This window comes from Ochlerotatus camptorhynchus, unplaced genomic scaffold (assembly GCF_037179485.1).
Source record: "Ochlerotatus camptorhynchus isolate MF236.1 unplaced genomic scaffold, CSIRO-AGI_Acam_v1.1 ptg000064l, whole genome shotgun sequence".
In the NCBI taxonomy this organism is placed as follows: Eukaryota; Metazoa; Arthropoda; class Insecta; order Diptera; family Culicidae; genus Ochlerotatus; species Ochlerotatus camptorhynchus.
The window spans coordinates 3,738,394-3,752,050 of record NW_027040554.1 but is presented as its reverse complement, the minus strand read 5'-3'; the positions used below and the strand labels follow the sequence as shown (position 1 = coordinate 3,752,050).

At 36.8% G+C, this 13,657-nt stretch overlaps 1 protein-coding gene across 2 annotated transcripts in view; it reads left to right on the top strand.

The window, feature by feature from the left end:
• Positions 1-252: 252 nt before the first annotated feature.
• Np (Notopleural) overlaps positions 253-13,657 on the top strand; it is a 125,718-nt gene continuing 112,313 nt past the window's right edge. The window contains exon 1 of one of the 2 annotated variants that reach the window (XM_065216587.1): positions 253-980. The gene's annotated coding sequence lies outside the window, so the exon portion shown is untranslated. The remainder of the gene's footprint in view (positions 981-13,657) is intronic. The other variant, XM_065216588.1, reaches the window with a different exon arrangement.

Genomic DNA, 13,657 nt, shown 5'->3' with positions numbered 1-13,657 from the left:
TGATTCGGGGGAAAGGAAGTGAAGTGTGAATCAGTTTTTTTTTATTTGTCGCGTTCAATTCGTCGGTGAACTCTCTGCCTGTCTGTGACTAGAGCGATGATCGTTCAGTAATTACACGTAGCTTCAGTTTTACGGTTGTCGTCCGGACGGAACTGGTCTCGAGTCGTGTGTCGAGTTGGAGTTGCACCGGAATCTGTGACCTAGGGGAAGAAGAAAGTGTGGCAAACGAGTGTTTCGGAAAATTTCTGAGAGAAGAACCTGTCCATAATGATACCGATTTGTGCTAACGGCAGTGGTAGTTATCGTAGTACCATCCACCAACAACCTAAGCCACATCCCGCCGGAGCAGATCTGCATCATTAGCAGCAACAGGTCGTGGGCCTTCACCGCCTTGAAGCGGCCATCAACGACATCCGTGCTAGAAAAGAAAATCGATCGATTTCCTGTCGCCGCAATTTCTTTCCAACCACTAAGCCAAGCCACCTAGCCGCCAATCGTAAAGTGAAAGAAGTGGATAATAGTAATAATAATAAAAATAGGCCTCTCGCCAATGCCTTTTAACTGATAAATCGGGATCGCCGCAGCCGCCGCCGTAGCCAAGCACCTGTCCGTTTGGTTGCTTTCTGGAAGTTTTCTGGGAGCGCAAAAAGTGGAACACTGCCAGATAGCCCCGGCCATCCAGCCCCAGTCCCAGTTCAGAGCATCCGGTGCCTCGTAGCTACGCGCCAGAGGTCTAACGGATCTAGCAGAGCGCATCGAAGAATAGCGCCGTGGTCAGCAGTAAAACAGTTTCAGCATACAGATAGTTGAAGACGGAGTAGAAAAAAAAATAATAAAGTGCGCGCGGTAACACTATAGTGCATGCAAAGTCGTCCCCATCCGGCGATCGGCGTCAAGTTCGAGTTCAAGTTCTGCTGCCAGTGCCTCGATTTGAAGCCCCACCGTTGCTGTCATCCACGAGCTTAAGACGTGCCGCCAAGGTGAGTGGAGTTTGTTTCTGTGTGTTCTTCTGGTGGGTGAGGGGGGGAGGGCGATGAAAGACAAGATGGTTCTGCGGTTTATCGTTGTTTATGTTGATAACGTGAGCGCCAGATGATTGTTAATGATTGATTGCAGAGAGTGGGTCGGCGAATGAACGGTTTATCATGATGATAGAGTTTTGATTAATGAGTAGATTCAATTCGTTTTTATTTATCATCTTCTTTTAATTTTCTGATTTGCTTGTCAAAATATATGAAATCTAACTAATTGAATACATTGAAAAATCTTAAAAAAAAACATATTGCACCCTCTGTCATAAACCAGGAAAACTATAAAATTTAATTACAATCTATGTCTACGGGAAGGTACAGGGGTAAATTAAAAATCTAAAATTGTGACCGTCACAAAAATATGTTAGGTTTTGAACGATTATAACTTTGTCATTGATCGATGAAAATAAAATCCAAATACACCAATCGATAGGAAAGAACTCTAGAAATCTGATGAAGTAAATACTATTCCAATTTAACTTAAAAGACTTTTTTAAATTATTAAAATAAAAGTGATTGAATCACTGTTTTCATGGAAAAATAAATGTTTTCCCTAACCCAGACATCAAAATCGAATATTGCTTGGTTGCACATCGTTCTGCTTGAACATGTAAAGTTATAAAAAAGCGCTGCTGTCGCACTTCCGCTCATTTACACATCGGACGGCATGGTGAGCTGACCGCAGTAAACAATAGCAACATCATCGCTGAAAACTTCCTCGCAGCAGACGGCGTGTTGAGTGATATCACATTGACAATAATCTACTCGATATCATCCGATTTTCTACATATACATCGCTCTCTCATTTTCGGAGAGTCGATCGGATGATATCGGGCAAGTGTGGGATCAACAAGGTGATCAGTGAACCAGGAATTCTAAGTCACCTGGAAAAACCTGTGAATTTCTATGAAAAATTTATGTGGTCTTTTTTTCAGAAAAAATCAGATTTTGGGCCTTTGAAACATTTCAAGATTCTTAGAACAGACGAGATTTTTTTACGATGGAATTTTGAGAAGATTTTTTATTTTGGAATGAATGAATGACTTTTGAAGGGGATAATATTAAAAGAATTCCAAAGGCATCACAAAACGAATTTCTGGAGCAGTTTAAGACAATTCTCAATCAGAATTTCTAAACAATTCCGATGTGATTTTCATAGAGAATTCATCTGAATTTTAAATAGAATAATGGAAGGAAATTTTAAGAACAGAATCTAAGGATGAGTTTCATGATTTTTTGGAGTGATCTGCAGAGAATTCTAGACTGTTTTTGATTTATTTTTTAGGGTCCCATAGAGAATCTCAAACTAATTTAAGAAAAATTCTGAAATAATTTTGATGATGGAAAATTATTCCAAAAGAAATGCATGAGATTATCCTAATAAAATCCTGTAATTAAATTTGACTGAATTTTTTAGGTACTTTAGGTAGAGCTTTCTTCAGAACGCAAAAAAAGCACACACAAAATTGGGGGTTCACATTTTTAACAACTATTTTATGCGAAATTTCGTAATTGATCGCGGATATCTTACGATCAGAATATTATAATTTGAAATCTCTCCAATCAATTCTTGTTTCATCTTTTATCTGCCGATTGAGCAAAAGTTGTTCAGTACATATTTCTTTTTTTAGATTTCGTGCGTTTTGTCAACGCATATAAATTACTTTACATAAGAAAACGATGGGTTTCGTGATGAAAAAAAAAAGTGATTTCCCTCTCACAGATAACATATTTCAGTACCAAGTACTGTAATCATAAGAGGGTACCTATCCCAAGAAACAATTTTGGTTTTATGAGAGCTCTGTAGACTATGATTTAGGCTTATAGCATGCTATAAAACCTCTATAAAACTTGCAATGTTACTTGGTATACTTCCCAAGTAACAATTTTGGTTTTTTAAAGGTTCTGTAGACCACGATTTAGACTTGTGGAATTCTATAAAACCGCAATAAAACCTGCAATGTTACTTGGGTTATGCTTTTAGATTAGCATTTTAAGTAATTCCTATTTTAAGAACTTTTATGCCATAGAAAGGCTTGCTATGCCACGGCTCAGTTATAATATCCCGGAGTTTTACTGATGGGGGGGGGGGGCGTGGCATAGCAAGCCGTTCCATAGCATAATTCTTCATGTAGGAGGGACTTACAATGCTAATCTAAAGCATGAAAACAGTTAGAGAAATTCCTTCCACTTCAGATAGGAAATTCAAAATGATATTTATCAAGCCTATGGAAATGCATACGTTTGACGCTTAAATATGATGCTTAAATATCAAAATATTTAACAGATGGAAAGCCTGTACAGGTGGAAAACCTCGTATTGCTCGAATTTTGAAGTTTAATAACTGAGTCGCTCTAATTTCCAAATAATGTTACACTAAACACATACTTATTCGAAACCAATCGTTTGGTTTGCGGCAAATCTTCCTCAACTTTGCTGACGTGTAACCCAACATTTTGTTCAATATTGAAAGTACCGTCTTCTGATAAGAAAAACACAACTGCCTGTTACGTTATCACTAAATGCAACTTTCGACCTCTATATCGCTCCAGAGACCTAATTTAAAACCACTCTAACATGGAAATGGTCAGTCTAAAGACAAAAAAAATACGGGTGTAATATTTTCCGATAAGGAACAAAACTACAAATTCACTAAATCGCTTTGCTATGGAATAGCTGTGTATGGATCATAGCATAGCATGCTATAATTGTGATTGGCATCAAAATTCATTTTTATAATATTTTAGCATGAGAAAAATCCTAGTATTGGTAGCTTTTAACACGGTTTTTTTACACGGTACATATCCCCCGTGTAAAAACAAGTTGAGGGTTGTGTACAAAGCACGACGATATTTTTTTTTTTTCGACGTAAGACTACGAGATTATTGTTGCTGCTCCATTTAATAATTCATTAATAACAAAATAAATGGTTTAGAAATGTAACTCCAAAATGAACAAAAATTAGGATTCAACTTTTGAAATAAGAAAATACGTTCCTTGTTTTTTCATAATTAGGTTTCAAACATGTTCACCCAACTTTCGAAAACTAATTAATTGTAGTCATGTCAAAACAACTTGCTGAAGAATGAAAAAAAATATATATATATAAATTTAAATTTTCGCTGAGAGCAATCCAACACAACTTGTTCGCAACTAAAACCTTTTGAATGCCGATTTCTGATTCTGAAATGCATTTGTAAAGAGCATTGTTTCAGTGCAGTTCTACTTTGCTAAGTCTCAGTAAAAAAACATGCAGATAGTCAGCTAATAAACGAGACTATTGCTGTGATCTGAAGAAAAATAAGTACACTGAAAACGAAACTTATTCAGAGAGTGAGTCAGTTTTACTCAGTTGTGAGATAATTTTACTCATTCGTATGGAGAAAGTACTAAAAGCGTAGGTCACTCAACGCATGAGTAACCTACGCTTTTAATAATTTATCCATACGAATGAGTAAAAGTGACTCACTCTCTGAATAAGATTCAATTTCAGTGTACCTAGATAGTTAGTGGTGCCAATCTAGGAAATACAATCTGGATGTGCATTTTGAATTTAGTAAGCTTTTAACAGTTTTAACGGAAAAATTGGATATTATGAGTTGTGAAAAATATTGCATGAAACCACCGATTAATCCATATGAGCTAATTTACCAAATACCACAATGTCCATCTGAACATCATTGCTGGTATTCTTCCATATAATGGGAATTCCGATAGTCGAATGACTCATTCAAGTCGACCGGGGCGCAGCTCGTTGTTTGCAGGCAGCTTTTTGTTGTGTACTTGAGAACAATATTCAACGCTACGCCCGAAAGCACTGCTGCTGATGCCGATGACCGGACACCACCACACACGGTGATTGGAACTGAATGCGATCAGCGGTTGAGGGCAGCCTTGATAGCTAGCTGCTTGCGGGGAGCCTTTCGTTGTGTACTGGAGAACACCACCACTCACCACGCGGTGATTGAATAAACCGAATGGAATTCAACTTTGAAATCTGTGTTAGGGAAATCACTTTTCGCAGGCAATCGATGATAATTTTAGTTATCATAGCAACAGTTGCACATTCGTGAAATTTTCAATAGTGACATTTTGGAAAAAAGATAAAGTCTTAAATTAAACAGATGCGTAAGAATATTTCTGATCGATTGGTGATATAATTATTGAAATTAGTCCAGAGGCAGCTAAGTTATTAACGTTCAAAATCTTTCATAATTTTGTTACATGTTACATTTTCGGTTTTCACAAAGTGTACCCCCTTATAGAAATCACAGACGTAGTCCTACGTCAAAAAACTATTATTTTTATACCAAAAAAATCTTGCATCCAACCTGAATCAAATGGTGTAATTAAAGGTGAATTTCATACATATATGACCATGTTGAAAGCTTTCAAAACCTGACACTATTTCGTCGCACAACTTTTTTGATTTGCACCCCAGTACAGTCCACAAAGACGTAGTCCTACGTCAAAAAACCACAATGTACATTAGACTGATGCAAAATTTGAAATTTTCACACCACAGTGCTCAAACGGTTCCAAATTAGTCCTGATTATCCTCCCAAAATTTGAACTCCTTTAGTAACCATTTGAAGTTTATATGGAAATTACTATGGGGAAACCATAATTTCGATTCATATCCATCTCAAAATTCCCCAGTTAACTCTACTTTAAAAAATGACAGCTTAACTTTTTGAAAATTTTCTCAGCTACAACTTTGTTAAAGATCAATTTTCGATCAAATGTAAGGAACAAAAATTATTAATGATTCAAGTCACTGATGTCTTATGATTATGATCAATCAACTGTTCAGCAGGCAACATTGGTGTTTTTGGCGGGTAGAATAGAAGACAAAAATCATGGCTACTACGTCATACTGCAGAATACAGTGTTGCCAACAATACAGTAGCTTAAACTTGCCATAAGATTATCAATCTCTTAAACAATTAATAACTATTTAATTTGACGTTTGGCTGAAAAATGATTTTTTGCAAAGTTGTAGCTAATAAAAATTTCCATGAGAATAGCAATAGAACTTGTTAACAGTACAATATGTAAAAGGCTTGGAGACAATGAACAATAGTTTGGTTTTCCCATAGTGATTTCCATATAAACTTCAAATGGTTTGTGCCAAGTCAGTTTCTTATCAAATAAGTTTAAACTTTCGGAGGTTAATCGGGACCCGATTTGAAACCTTTTGAACACTGTGGATTGAAAATTTCAAATTTTGCATCAGTCTAGTGTACATGCACATGACGTCTACCGTTAACATCGTGATTATTGAAAAAAAGTATTACTCAACAAGGTGATTATTTGCGTTTGTTGAAATAATTATTATTATTTAATATTATTTTATGTATAAAACACTAGGGTTTCATTTTTCCAGCCAGAAGAAAAAACTTCAGCATACCTTTAGAGAAGGTATCATAAAATGATGATTTTACATTCTGATATTCTGCATATACTCAGGTCTTTTTTACACGGGGGATATGTACCGTGTAAATATAACCGTGTAAAAAAACTAACGAGATTTTTATTTATCACATGCTTAAATGTTTTAAAAAATCGGATTTTAATGCCGTTTGTCCATATATACTCATTTTTAAAATTTCTGTATTTTCACCAAAAATATATAGCTTTAAACGGATAATGTGATTGGAATCAAGTCGATAGGCTATATCGTTGTCGAGAAATCGTTAAAAACGTACCGTGTAAATCTCGAAAAACCGTTTAAAAATAACCGTGTAAAAAAGACATCAGTGTATATACATATATAAAAAAAAAAAATTAGGTGGGGATGGGACTATCGAGCACCTGATTGAAGCAATTTGGATGGGGAGAGTGGAATTGCCAACTCCCTTTTCGTTAACATTTCGTGAATTGAAGGTGGGCTTTTCTCCACTCTCATTGAGAAATACTCTCGTATGATGGCTTGTTCTGTATCGGCTTGGAACATTTTTATTATTTAAAGTCCACCCTCCGGTCCCTGGCTATTAATACAATGGTAAACTGAATACAGCCAGGTATGGAACTTGATCAAGTCATACGAGGTGGACAGTTCACTGTTTAGTTCAAGTCATACGAGGTGGACAGTTCACTGTTAGGCTATGCCCTGCAACAATGAGGGTAATCCTTTAAATACATACATACAAGAGGAGCTTATAATAGCTTAGAACTAATAAAGTTTCTTGATGTGGCTATGAACACACACAGTTAAAACGAATAGTGTGAATTTCCGTTACTATGATGCATATAAAAGGAGCGTCATATATGATACAAGCTTACAGCATAGATCTCGTAAATTTATGAGACATATCATGAAATATTCCATATATTGTATGCAACTATCCATCTTTGAAAACAACACTTCCTGCAAGTTGCTAGTTCACGTGAAAAGGAAGTTTACATTGGAAGCATTTTGACTTGAGAAATGGTTTAAAATTGTTCTGCTCAAGTTGAAAGCGACCCTCATTTATTTCTACTTTTTGGCTCACTTGGCGTCAGATTATCCGCTTTAGTAGCATTATGTGGTCTTCCGTTTCGTTGATTTTTTACCCTGAAATGGCAATAGCAAACCTTCCGTGAAGCAAGGTTGCAAATACTCATTTCAGCTAAAACAATGTTTTTTTTTTTTTAATTATGAAATAATGAAATGCCATGATCATATTTTGAATTGGTTGGATACAAGAAGAGGTTGCAAAGAATGTGTTTGACATATTAAACCTCTTTATTTCACTTCATGAGAGTCACAATCAGCGACTCATAGAAAGCAAAATTTTCAGGTTTTATGTTTCAAACGCATACTTTGTAACCTCTTCTTGTAAGTTTCAAGTAAAACATGCCATCATACCTTCTTTTTGTTTTACTATTCCTAAAACATTATTTTAGCTGAAATGAGTATTTGCAACCTTGCCGTGAAGTCCACCCCGTTGTCAGGATAACACCGAAGTACCTCGTGACTCACAGTGCTTCGCAGACAAAAATCGATTTTAAGTATCTTTATTCACGTTTACTGACTGCTCAGAACAAGTATTGGTAATCTTGAAGAATCTATACAGAAAAAAATCTAACAGCATAAAACAGAAATTTAAGATTTTCTGAAATAAGAGCAATTTGAATTCATAATGTATAAATCCGCACAATCCAACGATCATGGTTGAATTTGGTGAACTTTTTTCAGTTGAATAACGTTCGTATACATTTGTTATCATTGTTTTTTTTTTGTGAGTCTCAAAGGCTTTTCGCTGATATAAGTGTGTAGTTGGGATTGGTGATTAAGATTCCGGCTAGAGAAAATTATATGGAAGTGTCGTTATTCATATCAGATTGTCGTGCAGCTTACATATTGAGCAGAAAGTTATGAGTTCAATCCCACGCTCATTCACGCTATTGAATTGTAATGAAAATCGTTTACCAAAACGAATCCTGCTGCAATCCTAACCTTTTTATCCAACATCCCAGTCATTTCTCGCAGAAGTGCAGAGTTGTTCTTGGTTTTAATTAAAGCGAATTTTACGTCAACATATTCCTACCCATTCCTTTCTTGAACAGCATTCGGACGTTGCTGATGCTGGTATTGCCTAGTTTAAAATCACCAGCATTCACACATTAAGGATGATTGCTAATCCCAAGCAACGTCTATTGGTTCTATGTGTAATTACAGCTGATCTGGCAATAACGGAGTTGCATACACGGGCAGTCAATCATGCTAATAATGAAGCTTATCGTCATAAATCAGAAATTTTATATCAGAGAAATTTTTCAAGGATCGAGATCACAGATTAGAACCTTGCATAATTTCCAAGGCTCATGAAATTGGATGATAGTTTATAAGGAACTCATTCCAAGGGAGTTTTGGAAAAAACTATGAGGAAAATATCAAGTGCATACAGCTTCCAAGGTAGTCCTGAGGAACTCCAGATATCGACGACTGGATTTACATCGATCTTACGACGTCAGCAGCGAAAGAGTGTTGGCTTGCTGGTTTCGTCTTCAACGTTCTGCATTACATACCAGCAAAGATTCAACCGGGAGTTTAGGCTATGCGCTTCTAAACGACGTTCTATTTTGTAAACTCCTTGCAAGGGAATTTGCTTGGTTAGAATCGTCCTGCGTTACAGGCCAATTCTAATTCCAATGCGTGAAGTTAGCTATGTTCCACTTGCAGTACAAGTAAAACAAAGAAACTTTCTCTAGAGCACAAAGTGAATTTGATGCAACGATGAGACTTCCTCACACAGGAGGAAAACCTTTTCGGATGAAATGAGGACTTGATCGATAATTGATAAGTACTAACTATATTTACAAAATGGGTTGCCTTAAATACTTCATAATTGATTATGCAGCAACTTGGACACCCTGTGCTTCCTAATGCTTAAAAGAACGATTGCTTTCATCAATCTTATCGATACCCTGGAAGCATAGGGCGACACAATGCATTACCCCTTTCATGACTAGGGCTTCATATTTTTACATTCTACGTTACATTAAATTGCCATCGCGATTGCTTAGGTTTATATCGCCCCGAATTGAATCGCTGATCCTTGCACAAATGAGTGCTTAGATGAATGAACTGACAACATTCATATTATCCGCGAGACCCCGCTTGCGCTTGGTGAGTCAGCTTGAGTGTAATCTGATTCTCCTTGTGCGCTTGCTCGATGGGTCGTTGGGTGGATAAATTTCATGTTTGTTTACGACTGGTTGAAAGGTAAATTAAATGGATGCAAACCGCTGATTGAAACAGAGAGAGAGGCATTGACACCAGATTCTACATGAAACCTGAATATCAAGGTACTTCTGAGCACAAATATAAGTTAAACCTGAATAGGATTTAAAAGAAAGTTTAATGAATTTCTGAAGTTAATTCCTTAGGAATTCTGAAGAGGTATCCAAGAAAATTCAACGAAGAATTCCTAAGGAATTCTAAGGTTAATTTTAAGAAGATTCAGGGAGACAAATAATCCATGGGACTTTTAAGGGAATACTTCGGAAGTATGCTAAAAGGAGGATAACAATTAAATCCGACTATAATTCCTGGAAAATTTCAAAGGAGCTCGGAAAAGAATTCCAGGAGAGTTCTGACTTGCATGCCAAATAATTTTCCATTAGAAATCTATGGAATTTGTTACTTCACTGCAAGCGCATTCTCAGTAAACTTTCAAAGTGAATATAATTCCAAGGGAAGGAGTAAAGGTTAGGTTAGGCTATTTTATTAAAAAGACCTTCAGACATTTTCTGGTTTGTCTCTGGAGAGAAGTAGTAAAATTTTAAGGGCATTCTAAAATGACTTCATCAAAAATTCTGAGAATAATTCCAAAAAATTACTTACCGAGAAACATATCAATTCTAAGGATTAAAAAAAAGTCAAGGAACATTTTAAGGGAATTGTCATCATGTTTTGGTGATATTTTTTAGAGAATTCAAAGGAGAGTTCCAAGATAATTGTGAGGAGAATCTTAAAAAATAAAAAAATAAAATCAAAAAGAACATATGGCAGTCTTCAGCAGAAGGAATTCATAGAAAAGTTCCTTAGAAGTTTCTGAATAATGCAAAGTAAATACTGAGAAAAATTTCAAGTAAATTTTCTGGAGAAATCTCCTGGGAATGCCTAGGGAATATTGCATATATTATTAATAATTTGAAGAGCTTTGCAGATTAAATTAAAATAGTGCTCTGCAGATGATTTTCAACAGTATTATGGAGAAAATTTTAATAAAATACCAAATACGGTCTAAGATGGACTTTCGAAGGTGTTCTGAGATGATTCAAGTGAATTCTTCAGAAAATACTGAAAAAAAACATGTAAAGCTAAGGGTATCAGTATGATTCCATCATAGCATTTATTCCGAAATATTGGACAAAAAGGAAGATTCAAGATCCAGGATTTGGAATTGCTTTTTTATAAATTAAAGTCTGTTCAACCTAGTATTCGGCCGCTTCTTTTTAATAACTGTAGCGTCTCTAGTTGTCGTAGCAAGAAACTGTTGATAGTACATTGATCTGGAAGGGTTGTTTAGTCAGTTTTCATCAGGATTCATATGTGTATTTTTTTTTCTGAAAGGGCAACCGGTTTCTTATGAATTTATCTCAGACGACATTTCGATAAGATGTGCCATTTTGCACTATAATTTATTGAAAAATATCGAATACATCATATTGAACAAATTGCGTGGGTCAAAATCGCCGAATTTCGGCACAAGCTTGGTTCATTTCCCCTAGCGAACAGTTATGCGAATTTCCATTGCAGAGCAGAGGGAAAAATAAAATCGATTCATCAGTTGGCGTGAAACAGCTCAGTTAAGATTTTAGTTTACTGAAGTCCATTTTAGAGCATGGTGTTTTTTAAAACAAGGCTGCGTCGTTTTCGTTCTAGTGAAAATGTTATAAATTTAAATTTTCATTTAAAAAAAATTTTAATTTGAAAGTAAAGAAGTGATGTTGAAAAGTGCATTAAGTGAAAATTTTCAAATTCCTATCCATTGCATGTGGTGCCGACTGTTCTAACCTACGTGTAGCTATGCTCAGCTAAGTTTATTTAACTTTTTGTTCCTCTGTCCTCGAATTATCCATCTAATTCAAGACAATTATTTCAAAATACGTGTCAATCAAGTATTGCACTACTGCTTGATTGAAAGTTTCAGTACATTATCAATGGTGTATATATACATCGTTAATGTATAGCAGCAGGGTCTATCATGTGTGAAAATTGCTTCGGAATGCTTGCGTTCTTGAAATGGGCTTTTATAGCTGCGGTAGAGCTGTCACCTTCTAACTCCCGGGTTTAAGCTTCTTTGCATTCATAAGAAATGATTGCAGGCAGATAAGAAATGATTGCAGGCAGATAATTCTATTAATAAAATGCTTGATATAACGAATGCCAGCAACGCCAGCTGGGCGTATCCTATGGCTTACCCTCCCTGCTTACAAAAATCCACCCTTCCCGTGACACTTATGAGGGGTCGTAGAGTTGTCTGCATCTCTCTTAAGCAAGTGTCGGACTAACATTCCTCCCCTTTCCCCACCAGATGCAAGGACGTGACCAAGACAGCTCTGGTCTGTTGAAGGGAGACCAATCACTATCAAACAGCAACGGATGAAGGTGGGTCTCCTTCTTAACAACAGTTTGGATCTCGTACCACCTACAACATCGTACAACTTGGTTTATGCTATGCTATGCTATGGTGTTTTTTAAAACAAAATCATGCATATTAAGGCATTTCTCGTGTCTAAAAGCAAAAGCACATTAAACCATTCTGGCAGTGCTTCTAAATCTTTAACGTTTCCAGTGATGTCAAGGTCATTCAACGCTTTAAATCTGCTTTAGTGCACACACCACTTCTTGTATGCGCTCTACGTAGATTATTTTCTGCGTATCAAAACAATATTAGAAAAAAAATCACATAATTTATTGCACCTGACTCGAATATATTCAATCATTCCAGCACCTCCAATGTGCTAGAAATAATGCTAAAAAAACCCATCCCTGCTCTGTCATGAGAGTGATGATTCTCGTGTGGGGTCCCAACCGGTGATTGATTGGTTGACTCCTTAATCACCAGGAAAAATCTCAGCGCGCGCATCACGGAACGAGCGAAACGTGAAATCGGAAGAAGATGCTATTGCAGATGGCAGACAGCCTGTGTATCATGGGATGTGAAATCCAATTTTGCACCGCTGCTGATGAGCTGATCTGCTGATTGGATGGATGGATGGATGGGATGGTTTCATTGTTGCCAGTCAGTCTTTGGTCGTCACTTCGGGGTAGGGATACATGATTGCATGAGTAGAGGGGGTGGGGAGAATAAATGTTCTTCCATCCGTCGTGGTCGTGCGCTGCTGCGGTAAGTGTGAAACTGTTGCTGGTAATTGATTCGTAAATTAGTTAACGACCCGTGCACTTCAAAAGGGTTCATTGCTGTTGTTCTTGGTAGGGATGGTGGATGGGGAAAAGTTCTTGGCGTTGTGAGAAAATGATCAAACAGATCAAAGGTTCTTCCTGTGTTCTCAAATTGCATAAACTGAGCTCTGGTACTAAATTTGCATACAGCAATGAAACGAACAGCAGCTCATCCCCACATGCCTGCAAGCTTAACAAAGTAATCGTTCATGCTCTTTTTCCCCACCGGGGCAAGTCCCGCTTCGCCGCCTGACAGCAAAGATTTAATGACTTCCACTGAGCGTTTTTTTTTCGTTAGTCATCTGAAAACAACAGCTAGCGGTACACAATTATTACAACACACAAGCCAAGTTACTCATAAACGCATTTTTTTCCGCTAGGTTTTTATACATTATGCAACGCAGGTCTACATCATCGAGGTAGGTGAGTGTGTTGTTTGCTGGTGGTGCGTTGAGATTCGATTTCGGACCCACTCAACCAGGATATATGGATCACTGCACACTGCTGCCGGTGCTTGGTGGCGGAGATGTTTGGGGAACTATGATTCGAGGCATTTATGATTGTGAGCTCACCGTTTAGTCATGGGATAGTGCTTTCGGTGATGAATACATTCACTTTCATTTAATAGACTTGTTTTAACTGGAATGTCTAAACCTAACAACATTGGAATGAATTAAATACGAGATCTCCCTATAATCACAAACCCGTTAACAAATCATCAGAAAAA